Here is a 24,456-nt window from a genome sequence, read left to right as displayed (position 1 = left end):
TTCATGGTTTATTGCTCGGTCATGCAACTTGCCACCCAAATGAATTTTACCTCCTTTTCTTCTCACTAATAGAGCTTTCATTTGGTGGTATTTCACTGCTGCTGACATTTTTACTTTCACTTTCAGTTGTAAAATTTTTCAAATAAAACTACATTTCTATGTACATTTTTCTATAAGTTTATTGTTCTACATGTCTTTGACCAAAAAAATGCAATAAGTGTATATTTATTGGTTTGCGCAAAAGTTAAAGCGTTTACAAACTATGGTACAAAAATTTGAATTTCCGCATTTTGAAGCAGCTCGGACTTTCTGAGCACCTGTCATGTTTCCTGAGGTTCTACAATGCCCAGACAGTAGAAACATCCCACAAATGACCCCATTTCGGAAAGTAGACACCCTAAGGTATTCGCTGATGGGCATAGTGAGTTCATGGAAGTTTTTATTTTTTGTCACAAGTTGGCGGAAAATGATTTATTTATTTTTTCTTACAAAGTCTCATATTCCACTAACTTGTGACAAAAAATTTAATTTTACATGAACTCACCATACCCCTCACAGAATACCTTGGGGTGTCTTCTTTCCAAAATGGGGTCACATGTGGGGTATTTATACTGCCCTGGCATTTTAGGGGCCCTAAAGCGCGAGAAGAAGTCTGGAATATAAATGTCTAAAAAATGTTATGCATTTGGATTCCGTGAGGGGTATGGTGAATTCATGTGAGATTTCTTTTTTGTCGTCACAAGTTAGTGGAATATGAGACTTTGTAAGAAAAAAAAAAAAAGAAAACACCTTTTATGAACTCGCCATGCCCCTCAAATGTGATCTTTATAGCACTGCAGCGATTTTATGGTGTTTTTGCAGTGATCAGAAGAAAAAACAAAAAAACACAAGATCAGGCTTGATCGGGCAAACACTGCGTTTTTTGTAGAGCCTAGAGAACATGTCCTATTCTTGTCCGCAATAGCGGACAAGAAAAGGCATTTTCTATATAGTTCTGGCAATGTGCGGATCCGCAAAACACATACGGACGTCTGAATGGAGCCTTACAGGGGAGTGATCAGGGGATAATAAGGGGTTAATAAGTGGGGGGGGGGGGGGGGGTTTGTAGTGTAGTGTGGTGCTACTTATTACAGAGCTGCCCGTGTCCTCTGGTGGTCGATCCAAGCAAAAGGGACCACCAGAGGACCAGGTAGCAGGTATATCAGACGCCGTTAACAAAACAGCGTCTGATATACCTTTCAAAGGAAAAAATAAATAAATATCGAATGATTGCCGCTGGCAGGCTGTAGATCCACTCGTTTACCTTCCAATCCTGTGTACGTGCGTTCACAGGAAATCTCGCCTCTCGCGGGATGACGCACTGGCCGCCCGCAGGACGCAATCCTGCGTTAGGCGGTCGGGTAGTGGTTAATAAGTAATGTTAAAAGGAGTTGTCTCAGTTCAGAGAATACCATTTATCATGTAGACATAGTTAATATAAGGCACTTACTAATGTACTGCGATTGTCCATATTGCTTCCTTTGCTGGCTTGATTTATTTTTTCATCACATTATATACTGCTCTTTTCCTCGCTTACGACCACCCTTCAATCCAGCAGTAGTGGTTGCCTATGCACACTCCTGTGGTCCTGGCCACCAGTGAGGCCAGCACTTTTTCCTATAGTGTGCAAGCACGGCCACCGCTGCTTGATTGCAGGGTGGTCATAACCCCTGGAAACGAGCGGTGTATAAATGTGATGGAAAAACGAATCCAGCCAGCAAAGAAAGCAATATGGACAATGAATACATTGGTAAGTGGTTTGTATTAACTTTCTCTACATGATAAATGACATTTCTCACCTGTTGGGGGCATATCAGGTCTAGAACAAGAACTAAAAAAAACACCATGCATGCACAGCCACGCGCAATTCATTTCTATGGGATTGCCCTAGAAGTGAACGGAACGGTGGGAGCATATGTGCGGTGCACCCTTCATTTCTATGGGACTTCCAAAAATAGCCAAGAGCACAATATGCCACCAATGTTCCAGGTGAGACAACCCCTTTAATCCTCCCCATTTCCAAGAATACTGATTTTCAGCTCTTTCATTTACAGTGACTGCGAACATAAGGCCAATTTCTGCCATGAATTTGGGGAAAGGCCACTCATTCTCAGAATTAGTAGTGGTGTGTCAAATCAATATTGTTTGCGTCACATCACCCCTGACAATGCAGAGAAGTCATGAAGGACCCCAGTATTCAGCATAGGAGTCTAGAGGTCGCAATTAGTGTTGAGTGAATTGAGATTCCGATCCTAGATGCGAAGTCGATTCATTCAAAACTGTTTGAATGCTGTATGGAGATTCGGCTAAGTATAGCATTCAAATGCATGGGCTCCAGGGAGGAGACTTCGGGATTTGATTTAAAGGGAATCTGTCGCCTGCTTTTACCATTTTAAGCTGGCACCATCGCTATGTTGACTAAAGTACCTTATTTCCAGCAGTCTTCTTTTTACTTTATTTCGTTTTGTAGTTTTGATATAAAAGCGCTTTTTATGTTATGCTAATGAGGGTCCAAGGTGCTCACTCTCCGGTGCCCAGTGACACCCTCCTGCAGTGCCCAAGAACGCCTCCTGATCATCAAATAACCTCCCACAGCCCGGCAAACGGTTCTGCCCCCTCCCCACGTCATAGTCTACCTTATAGAAATGCCCCGTCCTGTCTGCGGCCAGAAAACTCGCGTAGGCGATACTGAGGGCAACAGCCTCAAAAGTCTCACTGGGCATGCGCCGAGCCCAGTGATGTGACCTGAGCGCTGTTGCCCTTGGGACGTTGATGATCGCACAGGCGGTACTGCGCCTGCACGAGTTTTCTGGCCTCAGACAGGAAGAAGGACGGGGCATTTCTATATGGTAGACTATGACGTGGGGAGGGGGCGGAACCGTTTGCTGGGCTGTGGGAGGTTATTTGATGATCAGGAGGCGATCTTGGGCACTGCAAGGAGGAGTCACTGGGCACCGGAGTGTGAAAAAACGCCCCTCCGAGCACCTTGGACCCTCATTAGCATAACATAAAAAGCGCTTTTATATCAAAACTACAAAACGAAATAAAGTAAAAAGAAGACTGCTGGAAATAAGGTACTTTAGTCAACATAGCGATGGTGCCAGCTTAAAATGGTAAAAGCAGGTGACAGATTCCCTTTAAAGGGAACCTGTCACCCAAAAAAAATAAAAAATTATCGCTCATTAAGCTGTTAATAGTACCTTATAGTGCTGCATAGTAGTGTCCTAATGCACTTTTTCTTCGTTTAGCCGCATTTAGCCTCCTTGAGAAAATCGATGTTTTATTCAGCCGCTGCCCCGTGCTTCAAGTCAGGTTTGAAGTCAAGGGGGAAGCGGCCTAGGCGTCTCCAATGCTGCTCTCCCCGCCTCCCGCCGCCTTTATTGACACGCCTGATCTCAGTGCCGGGACCGCGCTCCCAGCCCGCATGCGCAGTAAAGGGCTGCTGTAGCGCGATCCCGACTCCTACACTCAGCCGGCTTTAGTTTCGCTACTGCGCATTCGCCCGGCATCTTCTGTAACTGCGCTAGTATGCAAGGCTGGCGGGCGCATGCGCAGTAGCGAAAGTAAAGCCGGCTGAGTGTAGGAGCCAGGATCGCGCTACAGCAGCCCTTTACTGCGCATGCGGGCTGGGAGCGCGGTCCCGGCACTGAGATCCGGCGTGTCAATAAAGGCGGCGGGAGGCGGGGAGAGCAGGATTGGCGACGCCAAAGCCGCTTCCCCTTGACTTCAAACCTGACTTGAAGCACGGGGCAGCGGCTGAATAAAACATCGATTTCTCAAGGAGGCTAAATGCGGCTAAACGAAGAAAAAAAGTGTATTAGGACACTACTATGCAGCTTAATAAGCAATTTTTTTTTTGGGTGACAGGTTCCCTTTAAAGGGAATCTGTCACCTGCTTTTACCATTTTAAGCTGGCACCATCGCTATGTTGACTAAAGTAAGTTATTTCCAGGACTCTTCTTTTTACTTTATTTTGTAGTTTTGTTATAAAAACGCTTTTTAGGTTATGCTAACGAGGGTCCAAGGTGCCCAGAGGGGTGTTTTTTTCACTCTCCGGTGCCCAGTGACGCCCCCCTGCAGTGCCCAAGAACGCCTCCTGATCAAATAACCTCCCACAGCCCGGCAAACGGTTCCGCCCCCTCCCCACGTCATAGTCTACCTTATAGAAATGTCCCGTCCTTCTTCCTGTCTGCGGCCAGAAAACTCGCGCAGGCGCAGTACTGCCTGTGCCTGTGCAATCATCAACGTCCTGAGGGTGTTATGGACTATTGATACAAAATGGATACTTGCTTGTTGAGCTAAGATGGCGGCCAGACATTCAGCCTACACCTATAAACTAGAATCTTACTTTGTGTTTTTATCATGTGTTTCTTTGTGGTTTCCGTTCAGCTCAAGCAAGCAGCTACAAAGAAAGAAGTAACGGTTTCACCCAGGAACAAGGGGGGGAGGGAGAAGGAATTTCCTCTGGCCGTCAAGGTTACAGAAAAGTAGAGAGTTCATAGCCAATAGAAAATATATACTTTATCTTTCACCCCCCTCACTCCCTCCTCTCGTGAAACCCATGTTGTTTTCAGAAATAAACCAGAGATACTGATTAACTCCATGTAGTGAGTTGTCTGTCTGATCTCTCCGTGCACGTATCTTAATTAATTTGGAGCAGTACATCAAATCAAACTGGCAGCTTTGTCAGAACCAGAACAATTTTGGCACCCAACGTGGGGCTCGAGGATTGGACCCTCTGTTCCCGTACCCCCAGAGACCAGACGAGGAGAGGCGCACTAACGGACACCGGGATCGCAACCCGTGATATGAGGTAGGAAAATTGAGTCATCTTGCCTATAAAGTGTCCCCTGGTGTAGCCTCTTGGTGTTCGTCTGAGGGAGGGGTGCGGAAGCAGTCTGGGACGTCCTCGAGGGCATGAAAGTAAGAACCCCATATGTTTTCTTAAAGTCTTGATGTACTGTGTTGTGCCTATAAGTTGTGAAGACCCTGTTGACAAGTATCACTGACGGAGACACGTAGTTCTCCTGTGTGCCTGTATCGGAGTTCAGCCCGGTGTCTGACTCAAATCTCCATAAAGGGGACGATCACAGATGGGTGGAGAGCGGTTCGCGGTAGCCCAGAGTGTGCTGACCGGAACTCAAAGGTCTTCACGTCCAGTGATTACTCTATGCAGAGGTCTTTAGGCGGCTTCAGTAGGTACGAGAGATAATGGGAAATGAGGAAAGTGTCCCGAAGGGTTACTGTTCACCTGAACAGTACGTGGCGGACAGGAGAGGCAAACGTTTCATAAAAGGATTAAGTAAGTTGGAGAAGAGTTAAAGGTGTCTGTAAAGGAGGCATCCTATGTAGTGCTACCTGGCAAGTGTTGTTAAACGAGAAGAGAGGGAAGTTAGAAGATGATTAATTGACAGACATGGTCCGTGTGTGGTTGGACTGTAGTAAAGAATTTGAACAGACCGGGGGGGAACTAAATTTTGATGAGAAAAGACAGAGATATTTCTGTAAGCCTGGTGTTGCATTGATACATGACTAGCCACCACCCTATAATGGCGCTGGGAAGAAAGCAGGTGGGTGGACCTGCAAAACATGTGGTCAACAGAATCCCTCCTCCCGTGATACGTGCCTTCCCTGTGGGGTTCCCCACCCACAAAACCACACCTTGGTAACTACTCCCCGGCACGTCCCATCACTTCCTGTGTTAGCTACAGCGCCATCTTGTCCCCAGGCAACGCCCATGAACGGACCTTTAATATCATTCGGTCCGGACCCCCCGTCACTCCTATGTCACCCTTGCCCCTTCATACTACCTTGTACCCCATGGTTAACCCGGACGGTACATTCATGCTACCCCACTCACCTGCCACCCTTACTCCTATAATGGTAGGGGGGCAACCTGATGAAGCAGAACAGGGGGATGCAGACGGTGCTGCAGAATCCACAATGGGCATACAAAATGCACCGGGTAATATGCAAACTCCTTCGCGGGGTACCCCGACAGACTACGGTGATCCGCCAACTTTACCCCTGGCACCACAGTGGACTGTACCCATGACCGTGCGCCCATCACGACGTTCACAAGATCAAATACTGCAGGGTCGGATTACAGAGTTACAAAAGAACTTACAGAAAATTGAGCAGGGAAACCTTGAGACACTGAAAGAAGCCCTAGCACTTAACCGGCCACAGGGACCACCAAAATATGTGTCTTTCACCCCACAACAGTTATTCACCATAGTGAATTTACTGCCTGAGCATGAGACCCATCCCATGCCCTTTTTCAGGAAGCTGTCCCAAGTGCATCAAACCTATGGGTGCACATGGTCGGACCTGCAAAGTATAGTGGAAAACAAGACAGATGAATACTCCACACTGATAATGGATCAAATCCACATCCCTGAACTTAAAGGTGCTAACTTTGGCCCCCGGGATCATGAGTCTGGAGAATTCTTTATAGAACAACTACAGAAATGGACAAAAGCTAAAATAGCAGATCATTCCACATTGCAGGACAGCTGCGGGGGATCAGTTGACCCCCACCTTTTTTTCTTTTCACAGAAATGTTAGTTTCTGCTGTGTTAGTTTAAGCTCCTCTTTCTGATAAGAAACTGTCTCGCTTCTTGGTCTTTGTGGTTTTCACTCAAATTATGTGACACCCACGGCTGCCGGATGTCTGACAATAAAATTCTGCACTGATTTATATGAGCAAGGGGATTCGCTGCAAACCATTTTGCACCTCATCCCCAATACTCTCTGGGCCAGAGGACCCCAGGATATTGGATACCTCAGTGTCCCACCAGTCACTGTGACCCTGAAGGACCCCAAAGTCCTGCCATACAAAGAGACTGGACCCAGTAGCCAGAGAAGCCCCTTCCTGTGTCAGAGCTATCCATGCTGCCAGCTCTCTTCTGAACGTCACATCTGACGTTGTGCTGGGTCATCCCCTCACTATTCTGGCTCCCCATGACGTTTCTGCCATCCTCCAGCAGACTCAACCTAAACACCTCGCTGCACAGCGCCACCTCCGGCTTCCGTGTAGTTTGCTTCTGCCAGATAATGTCACCATTCAGAGGTGCCACATCCTCCATCCTGCTGCACTCCTTCCTCTTCCAAGGGGGGAGTATAATGGAGATTCTGAAGATTTTATTGATCTACAGGCACACTCGAGCTGACACCTCTGAGGCCAGAGGAAACGCCCTATGTGACCAAGCAGCCAAGGAAGCAGCAGTGAAAGAGGAAAGAGTCCAGTCAGACCAGATTATGATAACACAGGAAGACCTGGAACAAGAAGAAATCACATGGGACCTCCTGAAACAAATGCAGAAACAGGCCACGCCACAAGAAAAATTGGATTGGCTAAAAGAGTCAGCCCAAGAAGAGAAAGAATCTGGACTGTGGACCCAAGGAAGGAGAGCATCTCTGCCCAAAGCTCTCTATCCTCTGATAGCTTCAATAGCTCATGGGCCCACCCACCAATCTAAGACCATCATGAAAGAACTAATAGACAATGGCCCCAGGGATAACCCCTGTCCTGGTGAGGCATACTCAGTCTTGCCTCATCTGTGCGCAGTGCAACCCGGGAAGACCTGAGCCTACACCAACCAAATGTCTCCCCAAAGCCCAGTACCCGTTCCAACGGATTCAAATTGACCACATCCAGATGCCAATGTGCCAAGGGTTTCAATATGTGCTAGTAGTGATAGACTTGTTCTCTGGGTGGCCAGAAGCCTACCCCGTCCGAAACCAGACAGCAACCACTACTGCAAAAAAACTGATGCAGGAGCTTGTCTGTAGGTTCGGAGTACCTGAGGTCATTGAGAGTGATCAGGGCCCAGCATTCACTGCTAGATTAACGCAAGAAGTCTGGAAGATGGTAGGGTCACACTTAGCCTATCACACACCCTACAGACCCCAAAGCGGCGACAAAGTCAAACGACTGAACGGGGTACTGAAGTCCAAGATGCTGAAAATGACTGGGGAGACAGGGCTCAGTTGGGTACAATGCCTGCCAATAGCACTATTTTCAGTTAGACACACCCCTAGGCCTCCACACCAAATTTTGTTTAGGACACGGCCTAGGATGGGACAGTACTTCCCACGGCAATTGCAAATGCATTATGAATCTGTTGCTAAATATGTGATTGCCCTGAGTAAACAATTGTCTAACATATGTGCACAAGTTTTCTCTTCCATTCCAGATCCTGACTCCCTAGAGGGAATACACACTCTCAAACCTGGAGAGTGGGTGGTGGTCAAGAAACACGTCAGAAGCACCCTCGAACCACGATACGAGGGGCCGTACCAGGTGTTGCTGACTACCCCGACCTCTGTGAAACTCGATGGAGGCTTACCTGGATCCACGCCTCACATTGTAAAAGAGTAAAGGCTGTCCCGACGATCCTGGAACAATAAGCCATGAGGGTCCATCTACTGATCATGACTTTGACAGTGGGCATATCTGCAGTGTTCACGCCACTGGGTAATGAATGGGACACTGGGCTAATGTCACATGTTTTCCTAGCTGGACACACTGTTATTGCCTCCAAGTACAAACCAAAGGTATGACATTTAGTCCACACATACACTCAGGTTGCAATGATTCAAAAACAGACAGCCACGTGCAGTGTATTGGTGTAGATGCTGAGAACGGAAAGGATCTGCCCTGTAACAACCGTACTGTACAGGATCTCCTAACAGGTATATCAGCTAACGACACCGAAAGTCAGTCAAAAGGATATGAGTTGGTGAAAGGGACACAATTAGCCAAACTAATTACCCGATTATTCAATGGCACAGAAGTTCCAGACGACATATACTTAGTTTGTGGACACAAAGTGTACAAATGGTTATCCCGGAATGTCACAGGACTGTGCACCATCGCCAGGCTTACTCCTGCCACCTTTATAGTACCACACTCTGAAATTGACATAAATGCAGTACCTAAACACACCTTGTATCGTAGGGCCAAAGATAACACACCCAGACCAAATGGCAAGCCACATGTAGTAGAGACGAGCATTACCAACAAAATTGTTAGTTCCATCTTCATATATCCCATGATAGCGCAGATGTGGGGTCATCTGGTAGTAGCAACAGACGACCTGGATGACCAAATATGGGAAGTGATGAGACTTATGAATACCTCGAACATTGTGCAAAACCAGTTAATCATTGTCACCAACCAACACATATTAGTTCTAGATTATGTTACAGCTAAAGATGGAGGTATGTGCCAGGTTGTGGGACCCTCTTGTTGCCATTACATAGACCCGCAGGGTAATTTGCAAGTTAAGGTGGGTATAGAGAAAATGGCGGATTTAAGAGATAAATGGCTGGACGCACATAAAGCTGGTAAAGATACATGGTGGTCTGATACCTTCTCTTCCCTTAACCCCAATAACTGGTTCAAAGGTATTGGGGGTTGGCTCCTGGGAATTGTCCAGGTAATATTGCAGGTAGCCCTAATAATATTGGTGATATATGTAGTGATTAAGCTCGTTCTTATTTGTGTGACCCGCTTTTCAAAAAAGAATGAAGAAAACTGATGAACGACCTATTATGCTCCTCTACGATGAGGAAGGACAGAAGGAAACATCGTTCAACACAGCTCCCCCTCCTCACAATGATGCCTGGCTGAGATAGGGTGAGATGAATCCCAGGGTATTACCACAAGTCCGAGCAACCGGGAGCCTACCTATAAGGGGTAGGTTGTCGCCACTGCGGGTGAAGAGGATACGAATGGTATGCCCAGGGGATTCGCTAGGCGAAGGGAAAGTCTACAATCAAGTCTCCAAGGGGGGACTGTTATGGACTATTGATACAAAATGGATACTTGCTTGTTGAGCTAAGATGGCGGCCAGACATTCAGCCTACACCTATAAACTAGAATCTTACTTTGTGTTTTTATCATGTGTTTCTTTGTGGTTTCCGTTCAGCTCAAGCAAGCAGCTACAAAGAAAGAAGTAACGGTTTCACCCAGGAACAAGGGGGGGAGGGAGAAGGAATTTCCTCTGGCCGTCAAGGTTACAGAAAAGTAGAGAGTTCATAGCCAATAGAAAATATATACTTTATCTTTCACCCCCCTCACTCCCTCCTCTCGTGAAACCCATGTTGTTTTCAGAAATAAACCAGAGATACTGATTAACTCCATGTAGTGAGTTGTCTGTCTGATCTCTCCGTGCACGTATCTTAATTAATTTGGAGCAGTACATCAAATCAAACTGGCAGCTTTGTCAGAACCAGAACAAGGGTAACGGCGCTCAGGTCACATCACTGGGCTCGGCGCATGCCCAGTGAGACTTTTGAGGCAAAAATTCACAAAAATAAAGTATTTTAAATCAGGGGCCATTTTATGAGTCTTAAAAAGGGAAATTCTCAGAAATATGCCCAGCTGGAGCCTAGACATTTTTTTTATTTTAGGCACTACGGTCCTTTCACTGTACTATTCATTCACCATACAGAAAAGAACAATTGATAATATGGCTGGATGTACATTAGGCGGTCACGGTATAACAATTTTACTGTTGGCCAGTTAGATTATATGCCCCAAAAATTATGCATTTACCGTACAGAAAAGGTCAAGCGATTATGTGGCTGGAGGTATATTAGATGGTTGATGGATATCAATTTTACTGCAGGCCAGTGTAGTACAGGCCCTAATCATTAGGCATTCACCGGACAGAAAGTGAGGTCCATTCACATGTCCGCATCAGTTTCTGCAATTTTGTGGAAATGGTGCAGACCCATTCATTTTCAATGGGGTTGGAATGGGCTGTCCGCATCCGCAATTGCAGACAAGAAAAGGCATTTTCTTTGAGAACGTCGGCGATGTGTGGTCAGCAAAATGCAGACTGCACATTGCCAGTGTCAGTGTTTAGCGGATCCGCAAAACACATACGGACGTGTGAACGGACACCGATTATGTGGCTGGAGGTATATTAGACGGTCATTGGATATAAATTTTACTGCAGGCCAGTACAAATAGATGACAATTACATATGTTTAAAAGCACTAAAAATATAAAATTGGATTAAAAAGAAGGCTAACGAAATACCCCTTTTTGAAAGCCCCAAATGATAATAGTTGAAATTCGATAACATGTGGTCATCATAGGTGTTGACTTCCTCAGTGGCCCCAAATATTAGGCATTTAACGGACAGAAAAAGGCCTTTTATGCCACTGTATTTACATACGACAGGGACTATTCTTTGTTCTGAGTGGTGGCGGATGTGTGGGCTGGCATGAGGAAATTCAATTAAAACGTGGTCATCACAGGTGTTTAATTCCTCCGAGACCCATGCTTCATTCATTTTTAGAAATGCGAGGTAGTCCACACCGTCTTGAGCTAAACAAGTGCGCTTATCGGTTACGATCCCCCTGCTGTGCTGAACGTCCTTTTGGACAGGACACTCAACGAGGGGGCAAGCCAAGAGTTCCATAGCAAATTATGCCAGCTCGGGCCACAGGTCAAGCCTGCACACCCAGTAGTCAAGGGGTTCCTCGCTTCTCAGAGTGTCCACATTGGCCGTTAACCCGATGTAGTTGGACACCTGTCAGTCTAGGCGTCCCCCGATGCTGTATCCAGAGGGCGGCTGTCAATGGTTTGGCTGCAAGAATGATCTCATAGCCCAAGTGACCAACACATCTTCAAACCACTCTTCTTGCAGGCGCAGTAGTATTGGTACCCACACCTGTTTCGCTGTGGGTGGAAATTCCTCTGCCAACGCCCACAACAGCAGAATTTAGCATCTCTCGCAGCAAAGCCTGGAAATGCTGCATGCTGACACTCTGATGCTGGCAACATGTCCGCCATTTTTTGTTTGTACCAGGGGTCTAAGTACGTTGCCACCCAGTACTGGTCCTTGCCCTTTATGCTTTTTATACAGGGGTCCCTCTTCAATCACTGGAGCATGAAGGTCCCCATTTGCACTAAATTGGAAACCATGGAGCTGCCTGGCTCCAGCTCATCACCCAGGAGAACCGGAATCCAAGGACCCAGGAGAATCCATCCAAGGACAACACCAGGGATCCCAGAAAAGTTTGAAGCCTTCTTTTGCTGCTCCTCCTCTTCCCCTCCAGGCACCATTCTCCTCTGACTCCTGCTGACTTGTCTCAGATGGAGTAGCCCCCCCTGGGAATTCATTCAGCATAGCGACTTCCTCTTCTTCCTGCTCCTCGACGGCTTGATCAATGACACGACGCAATGCACGCTCCAGAAAGAAGGCGTAATGTTACGATGTCACTGATGTTGCCCTGGCTGCGACTGACCAGTTTGGTGATCTCATTAAATGGCCGCAGAAGTCTGCATGCATTGTGCATGAATGGCCACTGGAGCGGTGAAAAAACCCAAAAACAACAACTACAATTTGATGCGACCTCTCAGCACATGTCGACGTTAACTATATTAGTGAACTAACAAATAGTCTATTAGGACCAAACTACGTCTTGTTTCATGTGCTTTTGTATTTTTTATAAAATCACTTATTTATCAACTCCCTTAAAAAAAAAAAAACACTATATAAATTAGTTTTAATCTGTCATAGTTTTATGAGCACTATCAGTGGCCAGGGTTCACTCCCTCTTTAGCTCTGTATGCTGCTACAGTTAATATTGCTTCATAGTAGTTAAATTGTATCATGGCTTGGAGTTCCCTTTTTCCCCATTTCTATATTAGCTATAATTTGCTCCTATATCTGGAGCTCCTGCCACTGAGCCTAAAAGCACATACACATATGCACCCTGCATCCCAACATGTTTTGCTGGATACCCAGTGTCTTCGGGTGATCGTGCAAGTGGGGGGGGGGGAAAAAAGCTCCGCAGAACCTGTCCTGTCGCAGAGTTCGTACAGGTAGTAGTTAGCGGCACGTTGCTGCTGGAGCAGCCCATCAAGGAAATACAAGGTGGAGTTCCAGCGCGTCAGGCTGTCACAAATCAGATGTCTGACGGGCAGGTGGTGTCGCAAGGCATCCTGGACCCCGGGGAATTTGGCAACAAATGGCTGCACGACTAAGTTCAGGACGTGTGCCATGCACGTCACTCTGCCCTGTTTCAGCACACAGCAGATTGGCACCGTTGTCGCACAGCACTTTACCAACTGTTAAATTGAGCGGAGATAGCCACTGATCGGCCTGTGAACACAGAGCTGAAAGCAGTGCAGGACTGGCGTGGCTCTTGGCTTCCAGGCACAACAGACGCAGCACAGCATGGCCACGTCTCACCTGGCATGTCGAATAGGTTCTGTGGAGCTGGGGGGTGCAGCAGTACAGCAGTAGAGGCGGTAGCAGTGGAAAAGGAGGAGTCAGCCGAGGAGGAGGAGGCGAAGCAGGCCTGCATACAATCCGTGGCGGTAACACCAAATCCACACGGGTGCCACAGGATGCATGCTTGACAGCAGTCAGAAGGTTCACCCAGTGGGCAGTAAAAGTTATGTACCTTCCCTGCCCATGTTTGCTAGACCCCATGTTTGTGGTCAGATGTATCTTGGCACCGACACTGTCATAGATTCATTCACTTGCCGCTGAACGTGACCATATAGTTTAGGGACGCCCTTCTAGGATAAATATTTCCTTCGGGGACCTCCAATTGCGGTGTGCCAATGGCCACAAATTTTCTAAAGGCCTCCGAGTCCACCAGTTTATATGGCAGTAGTTGGCGGGCTAGCAGTTCCGACAAGCCAGCAGTCAGCCGTTGGGCAAAAGGATTATCCGAGTCATCATTTTTCTACACTCGAACATTTGGGCCAGGGAACGACTGCACGGTGGAAGGTGGAGTGGACGACAAATGGGAGGAGAGGGGAGAAGAAGAGGCAGGACGTGGAGCACCGGGAGTGTGGCTTTGTGGGTTCTGACTGTTTCTCCCACTAGGCTCGGTGATGGGAGGCCAGGTGCCTTCTTAAGGCAGTCGTCCCTAGGTGAGTGTTGGGCTTACCGCGACTTATGCATTGACAGCACAGGCTGCAGATGGCAACACTATTGTCAGCAGCGGACACGTTAAAACAAGCCCACACTGCGGAGCTATGTGTCGGCGTCCTGGGAGCGCAAGATGTGACCGTGCATGGTGGATGGCTCGCTCCAGATACATTAGCAGTCTGCTTTTTGCCTCCTGTGCACTGCGAGATCTGCCTGCTTCTCCTTCTCCCCATTTGCTGCTCTGTCTCTCCCTCTGAACTCCCCTTCTCTTCCTCTCTTGTGGGCACCCACGTGACGTCCATTGACACATCATCATAGTCACCTTCACCACCACTGACATTAGAGATCTCGGAGTAGGCAGCAACAGCGGGGACCACCCTCCTTAGACTGATGTGGGTACTGTCGTCAGACCGCTGGGTGGCCACCGTTACTACCTCCTCTTCCTCATCCAATGCCAAGAATGGCTGCGCATCGTAAGGTTTGGGAATGGATGGGAAAATAATTCCTCTGACTCGAGTGGAGGGGCTATGGTGGTGGTGGTGTCTTTGGGGGTGCACACAGCAGGGAGTGAGGAGGGTGCTGATACAGAAGGCTAAGTGAGCCACCCTTTTCCAACTAGGCTTCGGCCTGGTGCACCTGCCCGACCCCTACCACCCCTGCGGAAGGGCCTGCCTCTTCATATACCTGTCATTTTCTAAATGACCCTGTGCCAAAGTCCCTAGCGAAGAGCAGTATTTGTGGAAGCAGGTATATACCGTGTTTCTCCAAAAATAAGACTTTTTCCTGCGGAAAAAAAGGGTTAGGGCTTATTATCAGGGTAGGGCTTATTTTGGCTCCATGAACAACAATCACACATTTATGCTTGAACAAAAAAACGGAGATCCGGTGCGAGAGATGACAGGGTGCTGATTGGTGGTGGGGGAGGGAGCAGGACGCGCTTACCGCCAATCAGCACCTCCAGCTCCTGGCAGCAGAGAGGACATCCTCCTGCTGCCTCATTGTTAGAACGTGCAGGCTGGAAGCAGTACAGGGTAGAGAAGCTGTCCAGACCACCCAGCGATGTACTCGTACAGTAGATGGAAGCGTGGCTGCCGCCATAACTTTTGTTTTAGCGAAGCCGCCATGTATGCGCGGGCTAGCGGTTTCACTGAGGGCCAAGTGCTGGCAGCCTGCACTGCTGTAATGCCTGCCTGCGATCAGCTAGGAGAGCAGAGATTTCCGGCGCCGAGATCCTGCCTGCCCGCCAGCTCAGGAGCCATTAGTGAGCGCTCCTGAATCACCCACACTTCCAGAAATATTAAATTTATCTAGGGCTCATCTTTGGAGTAGGGATTATATTTAAGCCCTACTCCCAAAACCCTGCAAAATAGGGCTAGGTCTTATTTTCGGGGTAGGGCTTAATTTCAGGGAGACTGTTGCACCAGTTTCAAATAGTTATTCCAATAGTGTTTGTCACTCTGTGTAGCTGCGATATCGGAGCAGAACCGCACACAACTGCTGCACAATACAAATCCACTATAATATACTTTCTATGTTAGAAGATATATTATAAGTAGATCACACCTATACCAGTCCTTAAAAGGACTTTTGTAGCCCTATTAGCTAGCGTTTGGTGTCCCTAACAGCCTGTCCCTGCTCCACACAGCAACCTCTCCCTACACTGGCAAAAGACTGAATGTAAAATAGCGGCCAAATCGGGTCTATTTATAAGGTAGGGGGTATGTCCATGTGCTGAAACGTCTCAATTGGATGTCCTGTACCACCTGATGGATGTGTCATGGGTCAAAGTTCAGCACAATGCAAAAAATTATGGCGCCGGCAGACATCGCCATATGTTCGCCCGTTCTGAGAACCACGAACGAGCAAAGTTCGCCACGAAACGACCGCTGGGCGAACAGCAAGGCCATTTCTATTGAAAACTCGATGGCTGAAGTTATTCGCAAAAGTCCCGAGAGACTCCCTTCACCTTGCTGGAGCCCATACCGCTCCGTACAGTATCCAAACTAAGTTTTGAACAAATCGACTTGGGATCTAAGATTAGGCGGCTGAATTTCAACATGCTCAATCCTTCTTGTGAGAAATAAGCCACCTCCGCCACAGGTGTCCAGCTTATCCCCCGCTCCCTGTTCAGAACACATGCAGGCTCAGCCAAGTGTGCATGTGTACTTAGGGTCCGAGAAAAAAAGCAGCTGGCCAAATGAGCGATCGGCTGACAGCCATCTAAAGTGTATGGCCGGCCACAAGTGTTACTGCAAATCGCTGCTCACAGGCAGGAGTTACACTCACATTATCACTTACTAACCCACTTAGTGCCCCACCATGTGTGTCCATGCCCTCATAGACTGAATACTGGGCACACAGCACCCTGGCCATCCCTATACTGTACACTTAGCATGCAGCACACCACCCACGACAAGGTGCATGCTACTAAGTACCTACCTTAAGTGATTCACTGCCAAGCCACCATTACCAGGGCGACTTCCAGTAACTATAACACAGCACCAGCCACCCACTATGGAGGATCACCATACACTATGCACCGCACCTGGAAGCGTGAGGGCTCAGTCCGGGAGCAGGAGCATCGGAAGGAAGGCTCAGCGGACACAGCTGGGGCTGAGCGAAGCCTGCCTGCCACAGGAGCCGGTGGAGGGGGTGACGCGTTATACTGCCCTACCTCGTGAGATTTCCCTACCCTCTGACTTCCTGTCGCATGAGCGATGACGTCGGGGGGCGTGTCTCACTTTTCTCCATCTGCGCATGCCCAAAAGGACACTCTAGTGAAAATCTCAAGGCTGAACTTAGCAGCACGCCGGGAACCTGCGCATGCGTCTGGGAGCCGAGACGCGCCTGCGCAATGTGATGGTAGGGAAAAATTACGTCCCAGTGCGCAAGCGCCGAGGGTAAACATGAATATCCATGCCAAAAGCACTTTTAACCCTTTGCAGGAGCTATTCTCATATTGGTTCTTGACTGATTGTCCTCCTATATATAGGTTCTATTATATAGGGGGTCTGTCTGCACAGTATATGGGGGGGGTCTGTCTGCACAGTATATTTGGGGGGCTGTCTGCACAGTATATTTGGGGGGCTGTCTGCACAGTATATTTGGGAGTCTGTCTGCGCAGTATATAGGGGGCTGTCTGCACATTAAATGGGGGGGCTGTCTGCGCAGTATATGGGGGGCTGTGTGCGCAGTATATGGGGGGGCTGTGTGCGCAGTATATGGGGGGGGCTGTGTGCGCAGTATATGGGGGGGGCTGTGTGCGCAGTATATGGGGGGGCTGTCTGCGCAGTGTATGGGGGGGCTGTCTGCGCAGTGTATTGGGGGGCTGTCGCACAGTATATGGGGGGGGCTGTCGCACAGTATATGGGGGGGCTGTCTGCGCAGTATATGGGGGGGGCTGTCTGCGCATTAAATGGGGGGCTGTCTGCGCAGTATATGGGGGGGCTGTGTGCGCAGTATATGGGGGGCTGTCTGTGCAGTATATGGGGGGGTGTCTGCTCATTATATAGGGAGGTCTGTGCAGTATATGGGGGGGGGCTGTCTGTGCAGTATATGGGGGGGCTGTCTGTGCGGTACGGTATATTGGGGGATGTATGTGCAGCATATTTGGGGGGGGGCAGTGTATTATATTTGTGGCCTGTGTGTTAGATGTGTACAACCCTATTTTAACAAAAAAAAAAAAAAATTCCCTATATCTCCTATGCCATGGCATGTTTTTTGCTACGAAACTGCAGTCATCTCGTCACTTGGAGAAGGATGAGAAGCGGCCCCCATCCAGAAGGACACACCTGCCACCAAATCCGTCTCTCACTGGATTCTGTAATCCCCGTCTGCTGTGTATATGTGCACCGTCCGTCTGCTGCACTGCGTCTGTTCTGCCATTTGCTCTAACTATTTTAATAAAAAAAAATTGTGTCACAACTCTGACCAGCATGTTCTCCTATGGAACACAAAGTACCTGAAGTGTAAGAAGAAGCCCATGTGTGAGGCCCGCGCCCTGGCGGGAGCATTGAAGGGGCATCTGACAGGTGACGAGCTGCTCCTGTGTACTGTGATCACCGCGAGTTCAGAGGTCGGCACCCATAGGCTGTCCACATGCTGTGAATTACATCTCCCATCATGCTGGTAAAGTATTATGGGAGGTGTAGTCCAAAACATCTGGAATACCAAATGCGTATGAATGAAAAGCATGGTGTGTGACTGGTCAGTAACAAGGGTTGAAGCCTTGACGTGGCGTTACTGCTCACATGTGTATCCATGTGCCAATTCAACCAATGTGAGTGACTGTAATTAATACTGATTAGGTAACTATAAATACTGTGACAATGGAGAATTAAACGACTGTATCTCCTACACACCGCTTACACTGTGACCGTATCTCCTACACACCGCTTACACCGTGACCGTGTCTCCTACACACCGCTTACACCGTGACCGTATCTCCTACACACCGCTTACACCGTGACCGTATCTCCTACACACCGCTTACACCGTGACCGTATCTCCTACACACAGCTTACACTGTGACCGTATCTCCTACACACCGCTTACACCGTGACCGTATCTCCTACACACTGCTTACACTGTGACCGTATCTCCTACACACCGCTTACACCGTGACTGTATCTCCTACACACCGCTTACACTGTGACCGTATCTCCTACACACCGCTTACACTGTCACCGTATCTCCTACACACTGCTTACACCGTGACCGTATCTCCTACAAACTGCTTACACCGTGACCGTATCTCCTACACACTGCTTACACTGTGACCGTATCTCCTACACACTGCTTACACCGTGACCGTATCTCCTACACACTGCTTACACTGTGACCGTATCTCCTACACACCGCTTACACCGTGACTGTATCTCCTACACACCGCTTACACTGTGACCGTATCTCCTACACACCGCTTACACTGTGACCGTATCTCCTACACACTGCTTACACCGTGACCGTATCTCCTACACACTGCTTACACCGTGACCGTATCTCCTACACACTGCTTACACTGTGACCGTATCTCCTACACACTGCTTACACCGTGACCGTATCTCCTACACACCGCTTACACTGCGACCGTATCTCCTACACACTGCTTACACTGTGACCGTATCTCCTACACACTGCTTACACCGTGACCGTATCTCCTACACACTGCTTACACTGTGACCGTATCTCCTACACACCGCTTACACCGTGACCGTATCTCCTACACACCGCTTACACCGTGACCGTATCTCCTACACACCGCTTACACCGTGACCGTATCTCCTACACACTGCTTACACTGTGACCGTATCTCCTACACACTGCTTACACCGTGACCGTATCTCCTACACACTGCTTACACTGTGACCGTATCACCTACACACTGCTTACACCGTGACCGTATCTCCTACACACCGCTTACACTGTGACCGTATCTCCTACACACTGCTTACACCGTGACCGTATCTCCTACACACCGCTTACACCGTGACCGTATCACCTACACACTGCTTACACCGTGACCGTATCTCCTACACACCGCTTACACCGTGACCGTATCTCCTACACACTGCTTACACTGTGACCGTATCTCCTACACACTGCTTACACTGTGACCGTATCTCCTACACACTGCTTACACTGTGACCGTATCACCTACACACTGCTTACACGGCCATAGAGGGACATATGTTCTGACCTTTCTGAGACCTGGGGGGATTTAAATGCGGTGTCTCAGAAGATATGTTGTAAGAACAGCAATTTTTTTTTTTAAACATTCATATTGTTCTTAACCTTACATCATGTTATGTTTTTTTTTTCCAACATTTAAACAGGTTACACAACGCTGATCTATCCAGGACGGCTTCAGGATGGACTATAAGAAGGAGGTTCAGTCCCGATTGGGTCCGGCGCAACCTCAGGGAGTACATATACAGCAGCCTTGGTTTACGACGACGCACAATGGCACAAAGAAGGTAAATTATATATATTTTTTAAAGAAATGTAAATGAAATGTAAAAAGAAATGTAATTTAAAGGGAACCTGTCACCGGGATTTGGGGTATAGCGCTGAGGACATGGGTTGCTAGATGGCCTCTAGCACATCCACAATACCCAGTCCCCATAGCTCTGTGTGCTTTTATTGCTTAAAAAAATCAATTTGATACATATGCAAATTAACCTGAGATGAGTCCTGTATGTGAGAGGAGTCAGGGACAGGACTCATCTCAGGTTAATTTGCATATGTATCAAATCTGTTTTCTTACACAATAAGAGCACACAGAGCTATGGGGACTGGGTATTGAGGATGTGCTAGCGGCCATCTAACAGCCCATGCCCTCAGCTCTATACACAAAATCCCAGTGACAGGTTCCCTTTAAGGGACTGTCTGTAACAGCAGAGCGTTTGGCTACCCTGTTTTGGACAGCCAACTTATGGTGTAATGTAGACGTAGCATCGGACATGGATGGTGTTTTTAAAGGTAAATTTTTATTTAATTTTTTTCATACAGAACTAAGAGCAGCACTCTGGAGACTGAACAACCTCCTGATGCGGAAAATGAATGGATCGCCAACGCCAGACCTCCTGTCCCTCATGCATCTGCTTGGGAGAATCCGGGTCCCCTACCGGATCCCTCTGCTCAACAGAGGCTCTTAGGTTGACATCCAAATTTAAGAGCCCTGCTGAGCATGCAGAGATCCGGTAGGCCAAAGCAAAATGATTATGTGGACCGTGTAGAGGTTGTTTCCAACACTGTAGAAGGTTTGGACGAACATCAGAAGGAGTTTAGTGCTGCCTTGATTCGCCGCTGGGAGGGAGCAGAGTCGGCGATCCAATGCAGCCCTAACTACCATTATGGGGTAAGCATAATCAATTTGGTGGACTCAATGACGCCCGAGCAGTTGCATGAGTTTAATATCATGCTTAGAGAATGTGTCACAGAAATTGGCCACGGCCCCCACAACCCCATCCCACACCAGTGACCATTACCGACAACCTTCCCATTCCCAGCCCCCGGGCATGTGTTCCCTTCTGTCTCTTTTCTACTTCTCCGTCCCACTATTTTCCCCACCACCTCTACACATGCTCGGGTACCCTCCTCCTCAGACCCTTATACAACCCACAATTTCAACTTGCATCCTTTCTTGTGGACTGTATTTTTAGCTCAGAGAATAAAGAGGACAGGGGGGCTACCATTGCCAACCTCAAACCACCTACACGACAGTCCTACTCCACTAAAAACATTTATTTTTTGTATAGTATGTATATATATATATATATTTTTTTTTTATGGATATATTGTAATTTATACAAAAATAAAAAAATGTATAGTTAACTTCGATGTATTTGTGTTTTCATTGGCCGGTACAGGGTAACAGTACCCTTTGGCACTACCGCTGTGGTGACATTAAAACCACCATAGGGTCACTACTGTACGTTTATTGAAAAGCCCTTGGTATTTTTTTTCCCCCTAAACTACATTATTGCCAAAGGTGAACCATGAACAATACCATCAGTAATGAGCTATGTTTTGGCTCTTTATTGATCGCAGACCCTATGATTGGCACATGAACAGCAAAGGCTTGTTCGTTGTTCAATCTTGCCCCTTTTCATTTGAGCCCTTGTGGGAGTCACGGTCCATCAGCATCATCAGGAATTCATTAATAAATTGTAATTTAACAGTTTGATTAATGATTTCCCTATGACGCTATGACATAACTAGTGTGATTACCACAATGGACACACAAGGGACTAACTGCTGTTAAAGGGGTATCCCAATCAATGGTGGCATATCACTTGAATATGCAACCATTGTCTGATAGGTGTGGGTACCACCGATGGGACACGCACCTATATTGAGAACGGAGCAGGTAGCGCTGTGGCTGGAGGACACCAGATTTAATGGGGTCCGTCGACCACTGTTTGCTAATCCACAACTCTAACATAGAGAAGAATGGAGGGCGGCAGAGCATGCGCATTGCGCCATACTCCAATTTCGGGGACCAGTTCTCAATATAGGTGCGGGGAACAGCAGCTATAAGACAATGGGGGCATATCCAAGCGATACGCCCCTATTGTCTGAGATGAGAAAACTCATTTTAAGGCCTCTTTCACACGACTGTATTCCCTACAAGAGGGCCATATGTCCCACACTGGCATTGATCATGCCAACAGGAGTACACACAATCCTAGATTACAATGATGCTGCGCAAGTCGAGCTTCAGGTGGGGCTATTGTTTAGCACGAATAGAGAATAGATCATATGAATGCGGGACAATAGCCCATTGTGAGGCACAACATGAACAACATCAAGATGCCATGTGCTCCTGTACGCACGATCAATATGGCCCGTTAACTATCACTATACATGTTTTAGTGCATATAGTCGTGTACAAGAGTCCAAAAGGTGAGATACGGTGACAGTGTAAGCAGTGTGTAGGTGATACGGTCACGGTGTAAGCAGTGTGTAGGAGATACTAGTGGCGTCGCTAGAGGGGGGCGAGGGGGGGCAATTGCCCCCCCTATGTTGTTCCTTGCCCCCCCAGGTGCCCCCCCGCTGATTCCCCCGAGTGAATACTAATGAGCGCTTCCATTAAGGAAGCGCTCATTAGTACAGAAGGACCAGGAAGTGGTGAACGCTCTGTACTCACCACTTCCTGGTCCTCGGCTGTCGGCTGTGCAGGGCTGCGCACAGCGTAAGGTCGCTCTGTGACCTCACGCTGTGCGCGCCAGTTTAGAGCACGCACAGTCGACTGAGGAGGGAGAAAATGGCAGGCGGCGTCCGTCCAGGAGCAGGAGAGGTAAGTGTTTTTTTTTTTAATTTTATAAAAAATGTGGCTGCTGGGGGCATTATGGGGGCAAATAGGAGGCATATGGGGCTAATTGGAAGCATATTTGGGGGCTAATTGGAGGCATATTTGGGGGCTAATTGGAGATGTATGGGGGCATTTGGAGGCATATTTGGGGGCTAATTGGAGGCATATTTGGGGGCTAATTGGAGGCATATTTGGGGGCTAATAGGAGGCATATGGGGCTAATAGGAGGCATATGGGGCTAATAGGAGGCATATGGGGCTAATTGGAGGCATATGGGGGCTAATAGGCATATGGGGCTAATAGGCATATGGGGCTAATAGGAGGCATATGGGGGCTAATTGGAGGCATATGGGGTTAATTGGAGGCATATGGGGTTAATTGGAGGCATATGGGGGCTAATAGGAGGCATATGGGGGCTAATAGGAGGCATATGGGGGCTAATAGGAGGCATATGGGGGCTAATAGGAGGCATATGGGGGCTAATTGAAGGCATATGGGGGCTAATTGGAGGCATATGGAGCTAATTGGAGGCATATGGGGGCTAATAAGAGGCATAATGGGGGCTAATTAGAGGCATAATGTGGGCTAATGAGGCATAATGTGGGCTAATGAGGCATAATGGGGGCCAATGGGGCTAATAAGAAGAATAATGGGGGCTAATGAGGCATAAGGGCTTATATGGGGGCTGATATGGGAGTGATGAGAGGCATAATGAGGGCTAATGAGAGGCATAATGTGTCATCCACAGATCCCCCATAACAGTGTGTCTTCCACAGATCCACCATAACAGTGCGCCTGTGCACTGACGAGAGACAGAAAGAAGGGGAAAGAATCCGTGGAAGCAAGCAGAGGACAGCACAGCAGACGACTGAATAGCTTCTTTTGTAAGTAAATTGTTTTATTATAACTGTATCCCTGCAGACCGCAACTCTCTCGTATTTTGTAATCTTATTTTGTTTTTGCCCCCCCATTTTTGACTGTGGTATCTTTGTGCCCCCCCTATATATTGTTCCTAGAGTCGCCACTGGGAGATACAGTCACAGTGTAAGCGGTGTGTAGGAGATACGGTCACGGTGTAAGCAGTGTGTAGGAGATACAGTCACGGTGTAAGCGGTGTGTAGGAGATACGGTCACAGTGTAAGCAGTGTGTAGGAGATACGGTCACGGTGTAAGCGGTGTGTAGGAGATACGGTCACGGTGTAAGCGGTGTGTAGGAGATACGGTCACGGTGTAAGCAGTGTGTAGGAGATACGGTCACGGTGTAAGCGGTGTGTAGGAGATACGGTCACGGTGTAAGCGGTGTGTAGGAGATACGGTCACGGTGTAAGCAGTGTGTAGGAGATACGGTCACAGTGTAAGCGGTGTGTAGGAGATACGGTCACAGTGTAAGCGGTGTGTAGGAGATACGGTCACAGTGTAAGCAGTGTGTAGGAGATACGGTCACGGTGTAAGCAGTGTGTAGGAGATACGGTCACGGTGTAAGCAGTTTGTAGGAGATACGGTCACAGTGTAAGCAGTGTGTAGGAGATACAGTCACGGTGTAAGCAGTGTGTAGGAGATACGGTCACGGTGTAAGCAGTGTGTAGGAGATACGGTCACGGTGTAAGCGGTGTGTAGGAGATACGGTCACGGTGTAAGCAGTGTGTAGGAGATACGGTCACGGTGTAAGCGGTGTGTAGGAGATACAGTCACAGT

General features: G+C 47.9%; 1 protein-coding gene across 1 annotated transcript in view; it reads right to left on the bottom strand.

Annotated features, from left to right (window-relative positions):
- GTSE1 (G2 and S-phase expressed 1) overlaps positions 1-16,627 on the bottom strand; it is a 46,076-nt gene extending 29,449 nt beyond the window's left edge. Inside the window, exon 1 of the mRNA XM_044276773.1 lies at positions 16,492-16,627. The gene's annotated coding sequence lies outside the window, so the exon portion shown is untranslated. The remainder of the gene's footprint in view (positions 1-16,491) is intronic.
- Between the last annotated feature and the right edge of the window lie 7,829 nt (positions 16,628-24,456).

Source organism: Bufo gargarizans, chromosome 2, assembly GCF_014858855.1.
Source record: "Bufo gargarizans isolate SCDJY-AF-19 chromosome 2, ASM1485885v1, whole genome shotgun sequence".
In the NCBI taxonomy this organism is placed as follows: domain Eukaryota; kingdom Metazoa; phylum Chordata; class Amphibia; order Anura; family Bufonidae; genus Bufo; species Bufo gargarizans.
Note: the sequence above shows the minus strand (reverse complement) of the source record. Positions and strands in the feature narration are given on the sequence as shown.